Source organism: Panthera uncia, chromosome D4 (assembly GCF_023721935.1).
Source record: "Panthera uncia isolate 11264 chromosome D4, Puncia_PCG_1.0, whole genome shotgun sequence".
In the NCBI taxonomy this organism is placed as follows: Eukaryota; Metazoa; Chordata; class Mammalia; order Carnivora; family Felidae; genus Panthera; species Panthera uncia.
In genome coordinates this window covers 6,480,404-6,500,519 of record NC_064807.1, presented here as the reverse complement: position 1 = coordinate 6,500,519, position 20,116 = coordinate 6,480,404, and the positions used below count along the sequence as shown (strand labels likewise).

The 20,116-nt window shown below is 44.1% G+C and overlaps 1 protein-coding gene and 1 pseudogene across 5 annotated transcripts in view; both read left to right on the top strand.

Annotated features, from left to right (window-relative positions):
* Nucleotides 1-1,356: 1,356 nt before the first annotated feature.
* On the top strand, nucleotides 1,357-2,567 carry LOC125913316 (splicing factor 3B subunit 4-like; annotated as a pseudogene).
* A 7,616-nt stretch (nucleotides 2,568-10,183) lies between these two features.
* The window catches only part of JAK2 (Janus kinase 2), a 116,769-nt gene continuing 106,836 nt past the window's right edge, over nucleotides 10,184-20,116 (top strand). For all 5 annotated transcript variants that reach the window (XM_049643210.1, XM_049643237.1, XM_049643202.1 and 2 more), the window contains exon 1: nucleotides 10,184-10,263. The gene's annotated coding sequence lies outside the window, so the exon portion shown is untranslated. The remainder of the gene's footprint in view (nucleotides 10,264-20,116) is intronic.

Below are 20,116 nucleotides of genomic sequence, written 5' to 3'. Positions count from 1 at the left end.
CTGGTGTGTTGCAAGCACTCTGATGTCACCTATTATTATTATCAGGATTTTGTTGAGTGTTTTTTATTTGTTATCTCATTATAACTTAAAATCAGTGCTCAAAGGTAAGCACCCCTATTATTCTCATAGGGAAGATTAGGAAACAGAAGTTCAGAAAGGTTGAATAACTGATCAAGTTCCCCCAGGACTTTTACCAGAGTAAAAATCTCTGGTCTTTGTATGTCATCAGTATTTTCCCAAAGGAATCATTTTTCCCATAAGAAAAATGGTATAAGGCTGCTCATTTCAGAAGTATATTTGAATGTGATTGAATAATTACTTGCTTGGTTAGATGGTTGGTGAATTTTATGATCTAGCATTATTATGTCTACTTTAAGTATATTAAAGACAAAGGAAGACAAGGAGAGGTAGAACAGTGGCTGTATAACATACATACTCTGCGAGGTACCTGTCACATAAGAGGTGTTTAGTAAATATTTGTTGAACTATTGGAATTAATGTGATTTGGAATTAAAATCACCTAAAATTAAAGATTCATAATATCCAGAGTTAGTGAGATTATAGAGAAATGGGCATGATATGCTACTCTGAGATTTTTGAAAGTCAATTTGGCAATAGCCCCCCAAATTTAAATATGTATTTCCTTTGGCCCAGACAGTCTCTGTCTATCCTAGGGAATACCTTTGTGCCCATGAAATGTATATATAATGATGTGCAAATTTAGCACTGCTTTCAATTGTGAAAATTACAAACCTAAATGTTGATAAATGCTGGAATTTTTGAATAAATTATAAGTCACCTATTTCATTGGACCCTGTATAAGAGTTAAAAGGCGTGAAGGAAAGCAATACATATTGAATGAAAGATCTCCAATATGTGATAAGTGAAAAAATGGTAACAGAAAAATGGGTAGAATTATCCATTTTATTTATGGGGCTCAAAACTACATCTGTAGGAGGTATGTAGCAGAAAAAAGTCTGAAAAGTTACACACCAGACAGTCATCAATGGTTACCTCTGGCAAGTGAAGAGGGCTAGGGGAAGAGGACCAAGGGGAACTTCTACTTTGTACACTATACAGTGTGTATTATTTGGATTATCCACAAGTAGTATGTATGAACATTTACTTATGAGATCAAAACAGAAAAAAGAAGCTTGTTCAACAAATGTAGTTAGCTCTTTGATATGGATAATAGATAATAGAATAATAAGAATAATAGATGCGTAATTCTTTTTTTTTTAAGTTTATTTATTTATTCTGAAAGAGAGAGAGAGAGTTAGGGGGAGGGGCAGACAGAGAGGGAGAGAGAGAATCCCAAGTGGGATCCATGCTGTCAGTGCAAAGCCTGATGTCAGGGCTCAATCCCATGAACCATGAGATCATGACCTGAGCTGAAATCAAGAGTTGGATGCTCAAATGACTGAGCCACCCAGGCACATGCCCAAGGATAGAGTCAGGGCAGTACAAACGCTACAGAATCTTGAGTGAGGAAGATACCAACTATGCCATTAACTCACGAACATGGCCAAACTCAGTGGGAAACCAATACAGGTGAACAAGGCTCACAAGAACCTGGATTTTGGGGCTAACATTTTCGTTGGCAATTTGGACCCAGAGATTTGTGAGAAGCTGCTTTATGATAACTTCTAGCACCTTTGGAGTGATCTTGCAAACCCCTAAGATTATGTGGGATGCTGACACAGGCAACTCGGAAGATTATGCCGTTATTAGTTTTGCTTCATTTGATGCTTTGGATGCAGCTGTTGAGGCCATGAAGGGCAGTATCTCTGTAACCACCCAATCACTGTGTTCTATGGCTTCAAAAAGGACTCCAAGTGTAAGCACTGTAGCTCAGTATCCAAACAACTTCTGGCAACCCAGAACCCACTTTCCCAGGCTGACTGCCTTCATCAGCTGTTGGCAGATGCATCCCACTCTCCTCACCCCCACCCCACCCCCCAATTCTGTGGTATCATCACTGGGGCCTGGGCTTCCTCCACCAGGCATGCCCCTTCCTCAGTCCCTCCCACCCCCATTGCTGCCCCCTGGAGCCCTTCCACCTGGGATACCCCCAACCATACCCTCACCACCTATGCTTCCTGGGGCTGGAGGACAAGGCCCACCATCAGCAAGAACCCCAGAGGCCGGACATCCTGGATACAGACACTCTTATCCTCACCCATTTCCACCAGGTGGGATGCCTCATCCAGGGATGTCTCAGATGCAACTGGCCCACCATACTCTCATGGCTTAGAATAACCCCCATGCTGGGCCCCAGGCTCTGGGAGGCAGCCACCACCCGACTGTCCCCTGGAATGCCTCATCCAGAACCTCCTCCAATGGACATGTCCCTCCAGTGATCTCTGTTTGGATCTCCCATGGATCACCTGGGTCTTTGCGTCCACATGGATACACTGGGCCTCCTCCACTCATGCCCCCTCGTGGATATGCTGGGCTGCCAAGACCCCCTCGCATGGCTACCAGTGGGGGCCCCTCCCTCCACCCAGACCCACCTCCCGGCCTCCAGTTCCCCTCATGGCCCACTTCCAGGCCATTTTCCTCAGTAATTTCTCATTCTCTTGCCTCCTGTTCTATGGTCCCAATATCTTTCTCAATTCCTTGGACCAATCAGAATTGCTGTAACTTACTAGGGCTAAGGCACTAATTCCTCTCAGGACATTTTTTAGTGTAATTTTTTTTTCATAAGAGGTTTTATTTTATTTTTTTCTGTGTTGCTCCTAAATGTTTTGCAAATGCACAGAGAAAATAAAACTAAACTCCTTGTTTAAAAAAGACAAGTAAGTACTGGGGCATCTGGGTGGCTCTGTTGGTTGAGTCCACCTCTTTTTCTTTTTCTTTTTCTTTCTAATGTGCATTTATTTTTGAGAGAGAGAGAGAGAGAGACAGAGACAGAGCATGAGTGGGGGAGGGGAATAGAGAGGGAGATAAAGAATCTGAAGCAGTCTCCAGGCTCTGAGCTGTCAGCACAGAGCCTGATGCAGGGCTTGAACTCACCAACTGCGAGATCATGACCTGAGCCAAAGTCAGATGCTTAACTGACTGAGCTACCCAGGTGCCCCAAGTATTTAACTCTTGATTTTGGCTCAGGTCATGATCTCATGAGTTCAAGTCCTGCTTCGAGCTCTGCGCTGACAATGCGGAGCCTGCTTGGGATTCTCTCTCCCTCTCTCTATGCCCCTCCCTGCTCTTGCTGTCTCTGTCTCTGTCTCTGTCTCTCTCTCTCTCAAAATAAATAAATAAATAAATGAATAAATAAATAACTTCAAAAAAAATACTTCATAGTCATTCAATTACAATAATCTCAACAAAAGTCCAGAATGACATTGGTGGTTTTTTTTTTTTTTTAAATGTTTATTTATTTATTTTTGAGAGGGAGAGAGAGAGCAAGCATGCAAGTTGGGGGGAGGGGCAGAGAGAGGGAGAGATAGAATCCCAAGCAGGCTCCACGCTGTCAGCACAGAGCCCTGATGTGGGGCTCGAACCCACAAACCGTGAGATCATGACCTGAGCCGAAATCGAGAGGGCACTTAACCGACTGAACCACCCAGGCACCCCTAGGTGTATTTTTTTAAGAAAACAAATTTCAAGTCAGCAAATTCAGGCATATACCACTGTGATGGGTGTCAGGTCTAAAAGAGAAATGAGAAGATAAAAATGTGGAGAAAGTAAGACCACCCTAAAGCAGGTGCTCCCTCAGCACCAGCTGCCTCTGCTGGGAGGAAAATGCTGGCTTTCCCTTTGGCCAACTCTCATCATGGAGAGATAGAGAGGTGCAGCCTCCAAACCTCAGAAAGAGAAGGCATCGAGAGAGAGACTGGGCGTGAGGAGGGGTCTGCTTGTTGAGCAAATACACTCAAGGACAAATTGTAAACATTGGGGGTATGCAGTCTTGTAGGGTTAGAAGTTGAGAACTGTTGTATGTAGCATCCTCTGGTCCAGCTGTGTATTTCATAGGTAAAATTGAAATACACAGTGTTTAAACACAACAGTATGATGCTTGAATATCACATTAGATTTTCTTTTGATCAGTAACGTAGCTAAAGTGGATTGACCATTGCAATTACTATAGATATGGCCCAGAAGATTCACAAAACTCAGTTAAAGACAAAGTTGGGTGAAGCAAGGGAGAAAAGAAAACCCAACAGCCCTGAGAGGGAGTGATGATAGGGAGGAGGCGGTGAAGGTGATGAAAATTTCCCTGCAGGAAATAGCCACCATACTCAAGGGCAGCTTATTTCTGGCTAACCTATGGGTTCTATGTAATGTCTCAGATTGTAACTAATACCTTCTATAGTTATTCTTGACTTCATAATTGAAGATAGACTTGCAAATTTGTGAGTAAATTGGATTTTTAAAGGACATACGTCTTCTCTGTCATAATTTGAGAGGTTTTTTTTTTTTTTTTTTTTTCTTTTCTCATCAGCATGCTATATATCTGTCTTCCTTCAGGTTATTTCACTGCAAGTAGTCTGATGGAAGTAAATCTAGCTTAAGTAAAAAGGACAAATTTGTCATAAGGAAATATTTTCAAGATACCAAATACAGGAAGTTTCTTTGGGCCTTATAAGGAAGAGGAAACTGAAACATTATGAGGACTCATTCTTGGTATGTTCTCTTTTTCTCTTTCCTCTCTTACATCTGCATTACTCTTTTTTCCCCACAGCAAACTAACTTTCTGTGCAACTCCACGTACAGGGAGAAAGATGGTAACACCACAATAGCAGATTTAATGTTAGAGCATGAGTGGCTTCAAGTGAACAGAACAGTCTGAGCAACTGTCTTTGAATCCCAGTTTGGGCTTCCCCAAGAGGGGGACCCTGATTGGCTCAGCTTGATTCATGTGACAACTCATGGTGCAATTAAGAAGCCTGATGGGGTGGGGGAGGGTCATGAAGAGTAACACCGGCTAGAGGTTGGCTGGCTGCTCTGGGTGAAGTAAGGCCATTCCTAGAGAAAGAGGGCAGAATCCATAATCTTTATAAATAAGAACTTTATAAATAAGTCTGTAATCTTTATAAATAAACTAACAATTATGACAGGGGGATTTCTGTTTTTTAAGAGTGAATCATGGTATGAATCCTTTTATAAAGTTTTTAGTGGATTTGTAACTATACCTCTATTTTGAATACAAAATTTTTGCAAAGTAGAACATAATTATAACAGACATTTTGCATATGTCACCAAATAATTATTCTCACTCAAAGGAGGCTATTAATTCCTGGTTTACAGAGGGGAACACTTTTGGTTTTCATGCATCAAAATTAAATTTATCTGGTTATCTCAAGGAGGGACCTGTGTGCCAGGAACACCTTTATCTTTGGGACTATAAGGAAGGATGAGAGGTCTGATGTAGCAGCAGGGATCTGCTGAAGTGCAGAGGAGGTATTGGACTGTTCCATATCTTTCCATATCCTTCCATATCTAACCAAACTTTGAAATGAATGATTCTAAAATATCTGGATGATTCAAAGTAAAAAACAAAACAACAAAAGAAAACAAAAAAAAAACATTGCTTGCTTTTCTGTCTACCCGATTCACACTCCCGCCTTTGCTTTTTGGTTTATATTACTAGACCTGGAATAAATCAGCCTCTCTCCATAGCTATTTCCCTTGCCTTCAGAAAAGTATATCTTCCCTGTCTTGGAAATAAACAAAGTAACTCTCTGTCTATCCCCAACCCTTTGCTTGAATCTGTTTCCCTTTCCAAGGACTTTCCTGGTTTGTTTTTGTTTTTGTTTTTGTTTTTTTTTTGCTGTCACATTTTTTTTTTTTTGCTCATTTTAAGATTAATGTTTTCATTATTTCATCATTTAATGGCATAGTTGTTTGTTTTTTATTTTTTTAATGTTTATTCATTTTTGAGAGATAGAGACAGAGTGGGAGCAGGCAAGGGGTAGAGAGAGAGGGAGACACTGAATCAGAAGAAGGTTCCAGGCTATACACTATTAGCACAGAGCCTGACACAGGGCTTGAACTTCCAAACAATGAGATCATGACGTGAGCTGAAGTGCATGCTTAACTGACTGAGCCACCCAGGCTCCCGTTTGTTTGTTTTATTTACAAATGCAAGTCTTTGCATTTATCTCTGTTACAACTCAGCCCTTATCATTCCAGCCCACACAGTTCTGTGTAATGTGACACATTGTGACAAATGCTTCGGGATTACTAATAAAATCCAACATATTTCTTATACCTCCCAGCTTGGTGAGATCTGTAAATTGTCCTTATCACAACTATAATACACATTTAATAACTGTGCAAAGGGTTTAAAAATACTTTTTCATCTAATCTTCAAAATGACTTTTCAAGGAAGGTATTATTATCCCCATTATACTGATGAAGAAATGGAAGCTTAGAAAATCTAAACGACTTCCTTGGTCAAAGCTGTGATTGAAACCTGGGTCTGCCAGACTCTCAAGCTTAAGTTCTTAAACCCTTGGCTGTGTATTTGCAACCTTGGCGTTGCATCAAACCACCTAAGAACTTTAAAAAGTGATAGCAGCCAAAGCCCCATCTCACAAAACTGTCACAGTCTTGTTGCAGGGGTGGGTTTGGGGAGTGGTAGTCAAGGACCACGGCTGCCATTTTCTGCTTCAGCCCAACGGCAGGATCTTGCTGTGTGCCATACGCTTTGCCCCAGAGGTAACAATTAGCTGCTAGTTTTTACTTTTAGATATGGCCATATCATCAGTTTTGAATCTAAATGTGTAATTCTCCAACCCATGTTTCTTATTTCTCCATATTGTGTGAAAGAATGTCACAAAAGCCTTGGTCCAGTTTGTTCTCATGGAATTCTTTTTTATCCTTATCAAAAATAGGAGAATCTTGGATCGCCTGGGTGGTGTAGTCGGTTAAGTGACTGACTCTTGATTTCGGCTCAAGTCATGACCTCATTCATGGCTCATGGGTTTCAGCCCCATGTCTGGTTCTGCACTGTGCTTGGGATTCTCTGTTTCCCTCGCTCTTTCTCCCACTTGTGCTCTCTCTAAAATAAATAAAAACTTAAAAAAAAATAGAGGAATGTTTCTGAAATATTTGCTCTGGGAGCAAATTTCTAGCTATGCCACTATGAGGGATCACACAAAGAGCTAGACAATTCTCTACAGTGTGAAAAGAGCTCAACATTCCAGGGCAGTATTGACTTCAAACTCATACTACCTTAGTGAGAAGAGAGGCTTGCACTCTCTGAATGATGACACTGGGCAAGTCACTTTCTGGGCAGGTAGGTAGAGATTTCTCAATTCCATAAACTTAAGAATAATGTATTTCCTTTCCAGTCCACCTGTTTTTCATATCCAAATCACTTTTATAAAAAAAAGAGTCCCTTTCCTCACAAGAAACCCTCAATAGCCACTGTTACAAATGACCTCCCCCCTGCAAACAGGCCGTGGACAGTAACAGATACCATGTCTGGTTGAACAAACATGTCATTGTAAAATATAGAAAGATCACTTACTGCATGGAATGCTTCTGCTCTGTTTCAGAGTTCTAAAATGGACATTTTTTTTTTCCTCACAAAAGAGAATGTTTCCATTTCCACAGTTCAGATGATTTTAACTTTAGCTGTGATATTAAAGACAACTTGGCCATTTTGTCTTCTTTGTGTGAGCCTGCGTTCTGGTTTCTACTCCAGTAACAATTTTCTTTTGTAGAAAAAGGGAATTCTCATGATAGTTGCTGCTTGTAATTTCAGCCTTTATATTCGAAGATTTTCGATTTGCCACTGAGTCACAACCAGTTCCAGTTCCTTTTTAGAAATTAAAATTAAGGACTCTCCAGCGTATTTTGCTTGCGTATTTTGCTTACAGAACAGTAACCGTAGGAATGCAATTGTCCTGTAAATCCCTCCCTCTTAGGAGAAAAGGAGGGCTGTAGTTCATTATTTACTTTAAAGGAGTCAGTGTGAATTCAAGTCATTTCCTATCCTGCTATCATTTGCTGAAAGACCTTTTGCAATGGGTCTTATGTAAGAAGAAATGGGGGAGTTGCTTTGGTGAGTTGATTTAGAGAAATCAATAAATACAAGTTAGACCTGAAGCTCAGCATCATTTGTGAGTGGGGAAACAGGGGCTATAAATGCATCCAGTGTTTCAGATTGAAAGAGGGCTAATATGAGAAAAAGACCGTACACAGTTGGGTTCCAGGCTACTCCTTTGGCCTCATCTCTTACCCACTGCTCCCTCCTTCACTGTCCTCCAGCTACGGTGACCTCTTTTCCAGGTCCTTGAACTTACCAAGCACATTCCTTTCTCAGGGTCTTTGCCCCTGTTAGTCCCTCCGCCTGAAACTCTTTTCCCAGATAGTTGCAGGACTGGTGCATTCTCATTCCCCACATCTCTGCTCAAATGTCACTTACTCTGGGAGGTCTCTCTTGGCCACCCCTCGCTAAAATAGCCTACTGCCTCCTCGCTTTCTATCCCTTTACTTTGTTTTATTTATCTTAGTGGCAGTTATACACTGGCACATCATGCGTTTCAAGTATGTTTGTCACTTTATCAAAATCCACGCTCCGGTAGAGCAAGTAGAACGCGCGTTGTGATTACATAGCATCCTTGGGGGCCTTACGGTCCGGCACCTGGTGGATGGTATGCGGATATGTGTTGAACGAATGAGTGGGGCTTTGGGGGACGGTGGGCTATGTTTGTCCTCATTCGCCAGTCCGCAGGCAGCTGGGCGCCTCGTCCCACCCTCACCCTATTCTCGTAGAGGTGAGGGACTGGAGTCGGGCGCACCTGCACAGAACTGCGCGTGTGAACGCTGCCCCAACTCTCGGCGCCACTTCCCCTCGGGCCGAGAGGCCCGGCCTGGGGAAGGACAGGTCCGCGGCACGAGGAACGTGGAAGCGAAAGCAGAAGGGGAACGAACGACCGTGCCCCGGAGGATAACGTGTGTGGTGGCCGGCTGCGTGCAGGGGGCGCCTTCCCGGCCAGGCTGACTCATTCCCAGCCGCCTCCACGGCGGGCGGCCGCCACACACAAACGCCCATCTGGGGAGGGGCGGGCCCAGCCCCGGCGCCCGGCTCCCGCTGGCTCCGCGGCCCGGCTAGCCAGCTCCAGCTCAATTTCCCCGCCCGTTCGGGCTCGGGGGACGCCCCGGGAATCTCCGCGCGCTCCCGCCGCCTGGCCGAGCAGCGGGTCGTGCGTGGCCGCCGCCCGCCAGCCCCGCGGCGCGCGCGCCCGGAGAAGTGCGGCCCGGGCGCTCGGCGCACGCGCACACGCGCAGTCCCGGGGCGCGTGCCCGACTCCCGCCCCCGCCCCCGCCCGCGGGACCGTCTCGGTCGGCAGCGATCGGGCCGCCAGACTGCAGGCGGACTCCGACGCAAATAGGGCGTCCGGACCAGTATCGCCTGAGGCGCCGAGAAGCCGGTGTGGCCCGGGAGAGGGTGGAGACGACGCCTGTGACGGGCTTCCCGGCCGCCCGAAGTGGGAGTGGTGTGGGCTGGAAGAAGGAGAGAGGAAGAGGAGCAGAAGGGGGCAGCGGCGGCCGCCTACGGGCTTCCCTGCGCGCTGACAGGCTGGGCCGGCGCCCGGCTCGCTCGGGAGTTGGTGCCGCCGCCTCTGCCGCTCGGCCCCTGGGCCCGGACTCGCGGCGCGCGTCGGGGCGGAGAGCTGCTGCGGCAGCGCGGGGCCAGGCCCGGGGCTCGCCGCCGAGGGATGTGAGTGGGAGCCGACCCCGCGCGGGAGGGCCCGGGAGGGCCCAGCCTGGAGGACCCCGGCACCCCTGCCCACTCCGGGGGCCCCGCGGATCTCGGCCGGCGGCGGGCGCCGGGCGCCGGGGCGGAGCGGCCCCGGCGGGCCCCGGGGGCGCGTCCTCGCCGCGGGATCGGTGCAGCTGGTGCGTGCGATTGCTGCGTGGCCTCTGGCTGGGGGGCCCGCAGTCGTCTGTCCGCATCCCTCCCACCTCCTGATGCCCGCTGTCCCCCCTGCTAGTGGCCCAGTAAACTTCTCGGCAAAAAAATCTTCCCCCTCGGGGGGGGGGGGGGGGGGGGGAAGCCTGCAACGGCGTGTTTTCCTGTTGCTGTTTGCATCCATGTGTGCCTCGTAGCCGCCTTCCCCCCTCCCCTTAAACCTCTTTAAAATTTTGTAGACGTCCGCACCGCCTAGGGAAGAGCATCTATTTCCCCAGGATTTCTGCGGTAATAACCGCTGCTTGCTTTTTTTAGGTTTCAGAAGCAGGCGAGGGAACAAGATGTGAACTGTTGCTCTTCGGAAGAAAAAGGTCCCCGCTGCCCTTCCCGCGAAGGTGGGTTTGAGATCCCGGCTGCGGTGCTCCGTGGCGGCGGTGAAGGCGAGTGTGGACTGCGTGCGTAGGAAGGGTGGGAACGTGTGTAGACAGGCAGGGCTCACTGAAAATGGCAGTGCTGGACTTAGAATGTGGGTCGGGGAGGGTAGTTCGGGGGGTGTTTAGTGTTGCTCTTGGATCCTTTAAGAAACATTCATTGCTTCTTTTCCTGCGAATTAGAAGAGCAGCGAGGCTTTACGTGGGGGGGTGGGGAGCCTTGCGCCTTAACCCTTTCTTCTCCAGCAGCCAGAGCTCGGTAATCTTTCAAGGAGGGACATTTTCAAGTACTCAGAGATACCTACTGGGAGAACATGTTAGCTGTTGTGCTGGGGTTTCTGCTACCACACTGAATGCTTCCTGGATGGTTTTATCTGCCTAAGTTTGGTGCGTCGGTTGAATTCACCCAGTTTGCTTTCCGGTGGTGATTAATGTGTCAGGAGAAACTCCTTTTCTCTGAATGAAAGGCCAGGAGCGGCCGAATATGTCATAGAGGGGAGGGGAAATGTGGAGAAGGAAATTAGAAGTGGGAATAAGAGCGATGACGACTGCGTTTGGTTTCTTAATAGTGTGTGCAAGCGAGTTGTTGGGCTACTGCAAATAGCCTTGTGTGACACCCAGCAGATGTGAAGATGAATAATCAACCTTTGGACTCCCTTTCCCCACCCCCCTCACCTTTTAGCACAAGTGTGAAAATCACTAGCTTGCATGTGCGACAGGTCTGCAAACTGGATGTGCCCGGCACTTGCCTTAATAGTGGGTGTGTTTACCTGGAGAGGAAAGCCGCAGCCCTTGGTCACTGGATACGCGGGAATGCCTGCGTTGGCTCCAGCTGAATGGCCCGTGTTTTAGGGACAGTTACAGAATAGTTTGTTTCCTATACTGGTGTTTCCTCGGGTTCGAGGCAGGTGCCTCAGGTATGGGAAGGAAACGTGATACCTTGTGTCTCCTTCCCCCGGCTGTTGCTGAAAGGCGGGATGCTTTGGAGGCAGAATAGGAAAAGAGCGCTGGCCCTGGTGTCAGATCTGGGTTTGAATCCTGGTGTTCCTGCCACTTTATGGTTGTATTATTTAACCTCTCCTTGAGCCCCACTTTTCTTAGAAGGTTGTTGTGACGATTCAGTAAGATCATGCATGCAAAATAGTACATCGCTTGGCTACTATTAAAGGCTCCGCTACTCATGGCTGGGCGGGCAGAGGAGATTCAGAGAAGGACACAATGACCCTGCGCGAGGTGGTCTGCCAGGGACCAGTGTTTCTTCCTCTTTAGTAGAAGGAGATAAAGGACTTTTAGGTCTGGAACTGGTTAACAGGTCTTAAAGCCTTTTCATGGAAAGGTTAACTCCTCTCTCTTCTTGACACCCCCTGCCCCCACCGTTGTGCCTCCTTCCCGACTGTTGTGCTGCCCTCTTGTGGTTAAGTGTGCTAAGAACTTTCTTCTGCTCCTCCCCCATCACATTCCGCAACCCCCCCCTCCTCCCCCACCCCCGGTCTTTTGAGGCCCCTTGCCTTTGCTCCCAGTTTCCCAAACTGTGTGCTGAGGTGCCCCGGAGCACCAGTGAACTCAGCCTTGAGCTATTAGTTTGAGGTAGTTCACAGTGTCAACATTAAATTGACACAGTTCTTTCTACAATGTCCTGTCTTTGCAAAGCAGTTTCTTTAGAGGTTGCTCTCATAAAAAGCAACTACTGTATGAGAATCAGTGTGACAGAGGAAATGAGAGTGTGATGTTGTCCAGTTTGATTCCAAGAAGTTGTAGGAGGCTGAACAAGCACTAAGTTGTAAGGACATTAAATGGTTTGAATCTACCTCCTGAAGTATTTCTCTTGGCCTCGGGGGTGCTGTGAAAATATTACTAAGAACTCCCTGAATGGACAGTTTGGGAACCTTTGCCTTAGCTTTTGGTTGGCTTTTCTGATACACACAAAAGTCTTTTTAAATGGAAAAACTGCATTTTTAAGTGTTGGTCACAAATTGTTTCCCTTCCCCACCAAAAGTATTGATACAGTTATTGATAAAATTATTGATATCCCGCTGGTGCCAGCTGATCATGGCTTAGTATATTTCCTCTCCTATTTAATATCTTTGTAGCTTCTTCCTAGTGTTTTCATTTTAAAACTAATCCTATTGCTTATTTGTCATTCTAGTCACTTCCTGGTTTTTCCAGTCCTGTTCTTGGGCTCGTATTTTTGACTTGTCGTGTTGTCATCGTCTTCTTCTTCTTCTTTTCTTTGTAATGTTTATTTATTTATTTTGAGAGAGAGCGAGCACAAGTGTGGGAGGGGCAGAGAGAGAGGGAGAGATAGAATCCCAAGCAGGCTACCTGCTCTTAGAGTAGAGCCTGATGTGGGACTTGATCTCACAAACCATGAGATCATGACCTGAGCTGAAATCAAGAGTCGGACGTTTAGCCAACTGAACCACCCAGGCGTCCCTTGACTGTCTTTTTTTTTTTTTTTTCTTCAACGTTTATTTATTTTTGGGACAGAGAGAGACAGAGCATGAACGGGGGAGGGGCAGAGAGAGAGGGAGACACAGAATCGGAAACAGGCTCCAGGCTCCGAGCCGTCAGCCCAGAGCCCGACGCGGGGCTCGAACTCACGGACCGCGAGATCGTGACCTGGCTGAAGTCGGACGCTTAACCGACTGCGCCACCCAGGCGCCCCTACTGTCTTTTTAAACTCACCATGCCCTAAATGAAAAATCATCATTTTATACCCTTCTGTAATTTCCTTCTCTCCTGGTCATAATAGGCTTTAAATTAGGCATCATCTTTAAACTTTCATCTTTCATTTACCTCTTGTATTAACCTATTTAACATGTTCATATTTCTTTTGTCCCTTATATCTCTGCTTACTTCACTTTACCACCTGAATCCCAGGACTTGTTTCTTCAGCCTACAATATTGAAAGTCATAGCAACCTCTCAGAGTCCAGCTTCTCTTTCTTCTGTTTATCCACAATAGAAGTGTCACTAATACTCCTTATTGTGGCATTTCTTTGTCCCCAAATCTTCAGTGGCTTCCCACTTTCTACCTCTTAAATTTAACTTCCTCTTCCTGGCTTTCACTCTACTGTGTCATTACTCCCTGCCCTGTTTATTCAGTCTTTGGTCTAAGGACCCTCAAAAGGCATTCTCTGCTGTAGTGTTTCAAGCCGCTTTCCACATTTTCTAATAATAGTTATGCTATTTCATCTTTTAACTTTCATTTATGTTTTCCATCCTTCTTCCACCAAGCCCAATTCTGTATCTGTTTGCATTACTCACTAGGTATGAAATAACTAAGCCAGGTCTCAGTCTCATCTGAAAAAAATGAGAATGACTCTAGTACTTTTTCCATAGGGTTGTAGTGAGAAAGAAGTGAATTAATACATGAGAAGTCCTCAAGACCAGTGCCTAGCACCTTAAGTGCACCTTAAGTTTTAGCTTTTATTATTATAATTATTTATCACCACTATTATTATTAGTACTGTTACTATGGCTGTACTCCCAGTTAAAATTCTCCCTCATTTCTGAAACTATTTCTCACTAAATGCAGTTTTTTCCTTTCTATATTTCCAGTTTTTTAGTCATAGAGGATCTTCTCATAGTTTAATTATATATTATGCTTTGGTTGTTTGATGATTATTTCTCTAGTGTTGACCATATCTTTTCAAGTTGATTGTGTATGCTTTGAGGAACACACAGAGTGCTGAGCAGATGGGGAGCATTCAATAAATGCTGTGTATTAAAAAGGAACTCTAGTCAGTTACCAAACAAATATTTGTTAATACCTACGATGTAAAAGGTACTTTGCTATGTCCAAAAGAGATGCAGAAAGATATAAAATAGGTTCCTTTCACTGAGAACTTAAAATGTAACTGGGAAATAAGTAATAAAAGTTATAGATATTTGAGACCATTTAGAGTTGAAACGAGCAAGGAAGGCTTCTGAGAGGAAGTAGAATCAAAACTAGGCAGGATTTGATTTTGTGTAAGAAGAAGGACCTTGTATAGGTGGTAAACAGAGGCAAAATCTGCATGACATTTTCAGAGAACAGTACGGAAAGTAACTTAAGTGAAATGAAGGTTTGTGTGGCAGGGTAGTAAGAAATGAGGTTGATAATATAGATTGGAAGCAGAATACAGATACCTTTGAGTGCTAGGATGAGAAGAATATACTTTGCCTCATAGGCAGCTGAGAAGCTTTAAAAGTTTCGATGGAGAAAGAGCTTGCTAAAAGTATCTTAGGTGAAACAGACTGGCACAGTGCTAAGTATAGTATGAATTGGAAAGAAAAGTGATAGAGCGAGGAAGATAATCTAGGCCTAGTGTTTGGATTTGGTGAAAATAGGACTGGGGAGATGTCACACAAGACTTCATTATAGACTGGATAAGAAAGGAGGATGTGGTGGGGTTGGGGGGTAGGGAGGAAGACAACTCATCAAAGATGACTTTGAAGTTTTGATCTTCAGTGCCATAAGAAATTCAAGAGTGTTGGAATGTCAGGACGTCTGAGAACATCTGGGCTAGCCTCTGAATTTTGTGCATTAGGAATCTGAGACCCAGAGAGATTTAAACATGTGTCCCAAATTACTCAACTAGTTAGTGATAGAGAAAGAACTAGAATTTTTTAAATGGCCATCCTGACAGAAATAGGTATGAAAATATTAGTAGCTAGTTGAAGAGATACAGACAGCTGGACTTAGATTTTGGAGATGTTGAATTTGAGGTAACAGTGAGATAGTCAAGTGAAATAGATAGCTAGATGACTGGAACTTGGTAGAGAAATTTCAGGCTGGAATTGCAGTGCTCAGAAAGAAGAGCAGTGGACCTGAAATTGAGGCTTGGGAACTGCCCATAACTACAGGACGAAAGGAGAGGAATTAACAAAAGAGACAAAGAAGGAGCAGTCTGTCTGAGAGGAAGGTGGGTGGGTAGGTTAAGAGGGTGGGAATGATTATCATGTTGATCACTGTTGATCACTGCTAAGAAATGAGAATCAGAACTGAAAAAAGGCCTTAGAAGTGTATACTAATGTTTTTTCTAACATGAAATCTAGAAAAGCAGAAAAAGAAAATTACTTATGGTTTTCCCATGCAAACATCGCTACTGTTAATATTTTGCTCTCTCTAGTGTAAGAGATGACCTTTGGATTTGACAGTTGGGTGAATAATGGAGACTTCTACACAAAGCTCTCATCACTGGGACTAAATTTGAGAATTTTAGGCATAATAAAGACTGGGATGTATTTTTGACAGTGTTTGTCATTCATCTGTGTCCTTTTATATCACACTATACATGTACTGCTGTTCCTTGTGGGAATTAGCCCTATACTTATTATTTGAGTGAGTAGACATTGAGTGTTTTTTTTTTTTTAATGTCTATTTATTTTTGAGAGAGAGAGACAGAGTGTGAGCTGGAGAGGGACAGAGAGACAGAGAGAGGGAAAAAGGGAGAAAGGGAGAGAGGGAGACACAGAATCTGAAGTAGGCTCTAGGCTCTGAGCTCTCAGCATAAGAGCTGGACATGGGGCTTGAACTCGGGAACCACGAGTTCGTGACCTGAACTGAAGTCGGATGCTCAACCAACTGAGCCACCCGGGTGCCCCAACATTCATTGGTTCTTTTTTTTTGAATTAAACATTTTTTTTAATTTAATTTTTTAAAATTTACATCCAAATTAGTTAGCATATAGTGCAACAATGATTTTAGGAGTAGATTCCTTAGTGCCCCTTACCCATTTAGCCCATCCCCCCTTCAACGCCCCCTCCAGTAACCCTCAGTTTGTTCTCCATATTTATGAATCTCTTATGTTTTGTTCCCCTCCCTGTTTTTATATTATTTTTGTTTCCCTTCCCTTCCCTTATGTTCATCTGTTTTGTCTCTTAAAGCCTCATATGAGTGAAGTCATATGATATTTGTCTTTCTCTGACTAATTTCACTTAGCATAATACCCTCCAGTTCCATCCACGTAGTTGCAAATGGCAAGATTTCATTCTTTTTGAATGCCAAGTAATACTCCATTGTATATATATACCACATCTTCTTTATCCATTCATCCATCAATGGACATTTGGGCTGTTTCCATACTTTGGCTATTATTGATAGTGCTGCTGTAAACATGGGGCTGCACGTGTCCCTTCGAAACAGCATACCTGTATCCCTTGGGTAAATACCTAGTAGTGCAATTGCTGGGTCATAGGGTAGTTCTATTTTTAGTTTTTTGGGGAACCTCCATACTGTTTTCCAGAGTGGCTGCACCAGCTTGCATTCCCATCATTGGTTCTTATTAGACATTCAGTAGCCTGGCAGGTTAGACAAGTGATCTCTGGATGCATTTGTACTGGCAGAATCTAAATCAACTGATAAGGTATTAATTTCTTTCTTTCCTTTTTTTTTTAGTGAGAGAGAGAGAGAGTAGGGGAGAGGGGTGGAGGGAGAGAGAGAGGGAATCATTGAGCAGACTCAGTGCAGAGCCCGACTTAGGGCTTGATCCCACAATTCTGGGATATGACCTGAGCTGAAATCAAGAGTTGGATGCCCAACTGACTGAGCCACCCAAGCACCCCAAGGCATTACTTTCTAAAAGGAAAGAGAAATCCTTGTAGATAACTTATTGAAGTGAATGTAGCATGGTTAAAAGTATTTAGATTAGGAGAGCTGGAGAGGGCAAAACGAAGCATTATCTGTTTTTAAAGCCTATATGGTATAGCTATCAAAGGTGGACTAGGTTCAGATAGTCCCTGGATGGTTAGTTTTGCTTGAATGCTTATTTTGATTTCCCAAGGACATATTTTGGCCTGCTTTTTTGCTGTCAGTCCTTGGGAATAGTGTATTCATTACTGCTTACTAAATGACTTTAATAAATTCTGATTATGAAATTAATTGTCACTAGGTAATATTTTGTAATATGAAAGGCAGTGTGATGTGAAGAAGTGCGCTGTTTTGGAAATAAGGGCCTCGGGGACTAACTGCTGTCAACCTAGTGTGTGAGTTTGAGCCAGTCACGTGATCATTGAGCCTTAGTTTTTTTTCCTCATTTGGAAAATGAGGGAATAAAATAAATCTTAAAAAAAATTTTTTTTAATGTTTGTTTATTTTCGAGAGAGAGAGACAGAGTGCGAGTGGGGGAGGGGCAGAGAGAGAGGGACACACAGAATCCAAAGCAGGCTCCAGGCTCTGAGCCATCAGCACAGAGCCTGATGCAGGATTCGAACTCACGAACCGTGAGATCATGACCTGAGCCGAAGTCAGATGCTTAACCAACTGAGCCAGCCACCCAGGCACCCCTATAATAAATCTTTTTAAAATAACTTTGTTTACTTTAGAAACACCAATAAACATGGTAAACTGTGTACTATGGTTTATAACAAAAATCAGCAATGTCTTGCTCCTCCCCCATCTCTGATTCCTGTTTCCCAGTAAACTACTTTCAAATCTCTTAACAGTGTCTTTTGGTATTTATCTCCATATTTCTAAATAACGTAATCTACCATCAGTAACACCTCTTGTCATCCTGTATCTGTGCCTAAACTCTGCCCTTTTCTCCTTTACAACGAATGAACTCAGGGATGCCTGGGTGGCTCTGTTGGCTAAGTGTCCAACCTCAGCTCAGGTCGTGATCTAACTGTTCATGGGTTCGAGCCCCGCTTCAGGCTCTGTGCTGACAGCTCAGAGCTTGGAGCCTGCTTGAGATTCTGTGTCTTCCTCTTTCTCTGCCCCTCCCCCACTCGTGCTTGGTCTCTCTCTCTCTCTCTCTCTCTCTCAAAAATAAATAAACATTAAAAAAAAATTTACAATGAATGAACTCAGTGTCCCATCTTAAGCTTCTCCTGCTTGGGTACAGAAACCCATCTCCTTTTACCTTCAAGGACTTTACTATTGTATTTCTCCCTCTTTTTCCTGCATTATTAATTTTCCCTTCTACTGGCTCATTTCCAGATGCTATTGCTGTGTGATATAACCACTTCAAAGCGTAGTGATGTAAAGCAGCACTTTATTAGGCTCACAGATCTTACTGGTCAGTAATTCACATAGGGTACACCAAGAATGCCTTGGTTTATTTTATTTTATTTTATTTTATTTTATTTTATTTTATTTTTAATTTTAATTTTTAAATTTTCATGCAAATTAGCATATAGTGCAACAATGATTTCAGCAGTAGATTCCTTAATGCCGCTTACCCATTTAGCCCATACCCCCTGCCACAACTCCTCCAGTTCTCCATGGAGAACTCCTCTGTTCTCCATGCTTAAGAGTCCCTTATGTTTTGTCCCCCCTCCCTGTTTTTATATTATTTTTGCTTCCCTTCCTTTATGTTCATCTGTTCTGTGTCTTAAAGTCCTCATATGAGTGAAGTCATATGATACTTGTCTTTTCTCTGATTGACTAATTTCTCTTAACATTATACCCTCTAGTTCCATTCATGTAGTTGCAAATGGCAAGATTTCATTCTTTTTGATTGCTGAGTAATACTCCATTGTATATATATACCACATCTTTATCCATTCATCCATTGGCTCTTTCCATACTTTGGCTATTGTTGATAGTGCTGCTATGAACATGGGGGTGCATGTGTCCTTTCGAAACGGCATACATGTATCCCTTGGGTAAATACCTCGTAGTGCAATTGCTGGGTCATAGGGTAGTTCTGTTTTTAGTTTTTTGGGGAACCTCCATACTTTTTGCCAGAGTGGCTGCACCAGCTTGTATTCCCACCAGCAGTGCAAGAGAGATCCTCTTTCTCCACATCCTCGCCAATATCTGTTGTTGCCTGAGTTGTTAATGTAAGAATGCCTTGTTTTTGTTCCACAATGTCTGGAACCTCAGTTGGGAAGACTTGGCCAAGGGTATCTTGAAGGTGGGGGACTAGAATCATCTAGAGGTATCTTCACTTACAAGACTGGTAGTTGATGCTGGCTGTTGAGTGAGATCTCAGCCGGGGCTGTTAACTGGAGCATGTTCATGCGGGCTGGACTTTCTTACGACATGGGAGTCTCCATGTAGTTGGCTTTCTTACATGGTGAGTTGAGATTTAAAAGCGAATGTTTCAGTGAACATAGTGTGGACAGGGAGTAAACTCCACTTGTTAATTGGAGAGTGGCAAGGTCACATGTGAAAGAAAACATGCAGGATGAGAGAGATTGTTATGGCTATCTCTGGACAATACTGTTGCCATAGTTTGCCTTTTTTTTGCTGCACTTCACATGCCTCCCACATCCAAAATACGTGAAAAATACACCAACCCCCTTCTCAGAGACCTCTAATTCACATCCCATCAGGACATCAGCTCAAAATTTAGTATCTCATCTACTAAGTCAGGTCCAGATGCTGTTGAGGTTCCTTGGGAACCTTGGATATGGTTTCTTGACAGTGACTGCTCTTTAACCAAAAGTCCTCTGAAGAGACAAGTTGTAGGTTATATGCCTCCACATAATTAACCTACAAGACTGGAAAGGCACGTGTTAATTGCGGTGGCCATTCCTGCCCAAAAAGAGGGACAAAGGAGACACATGGTAGTATATAGCAATTCTGAAACCTGGCTGGGAACACGTTGGCAGTTTCTTGACTAGGGTGCAATCCTGCTGTCTAGAGGTTGTTCTTTGTGGGCCATGACTGCTTCTTTTGGTCATTGATTTCACTTCTGAATCATTCAGTTTCACCAAAAGAACTCATCTGTCTTTGCAACTTAGTAACCATCTGAACTTGCTTCCTGCCTGTAGTCCTTCAGGGTCCAAAAGCCACCTTTTATTTTGTATAGTTATACTGCCCCTTTCATTCTAAGCTGATGTAGCTCCTTTAAAAAGTTCATGGAGGGGCGCCTGGGTGGCTTAGTCGG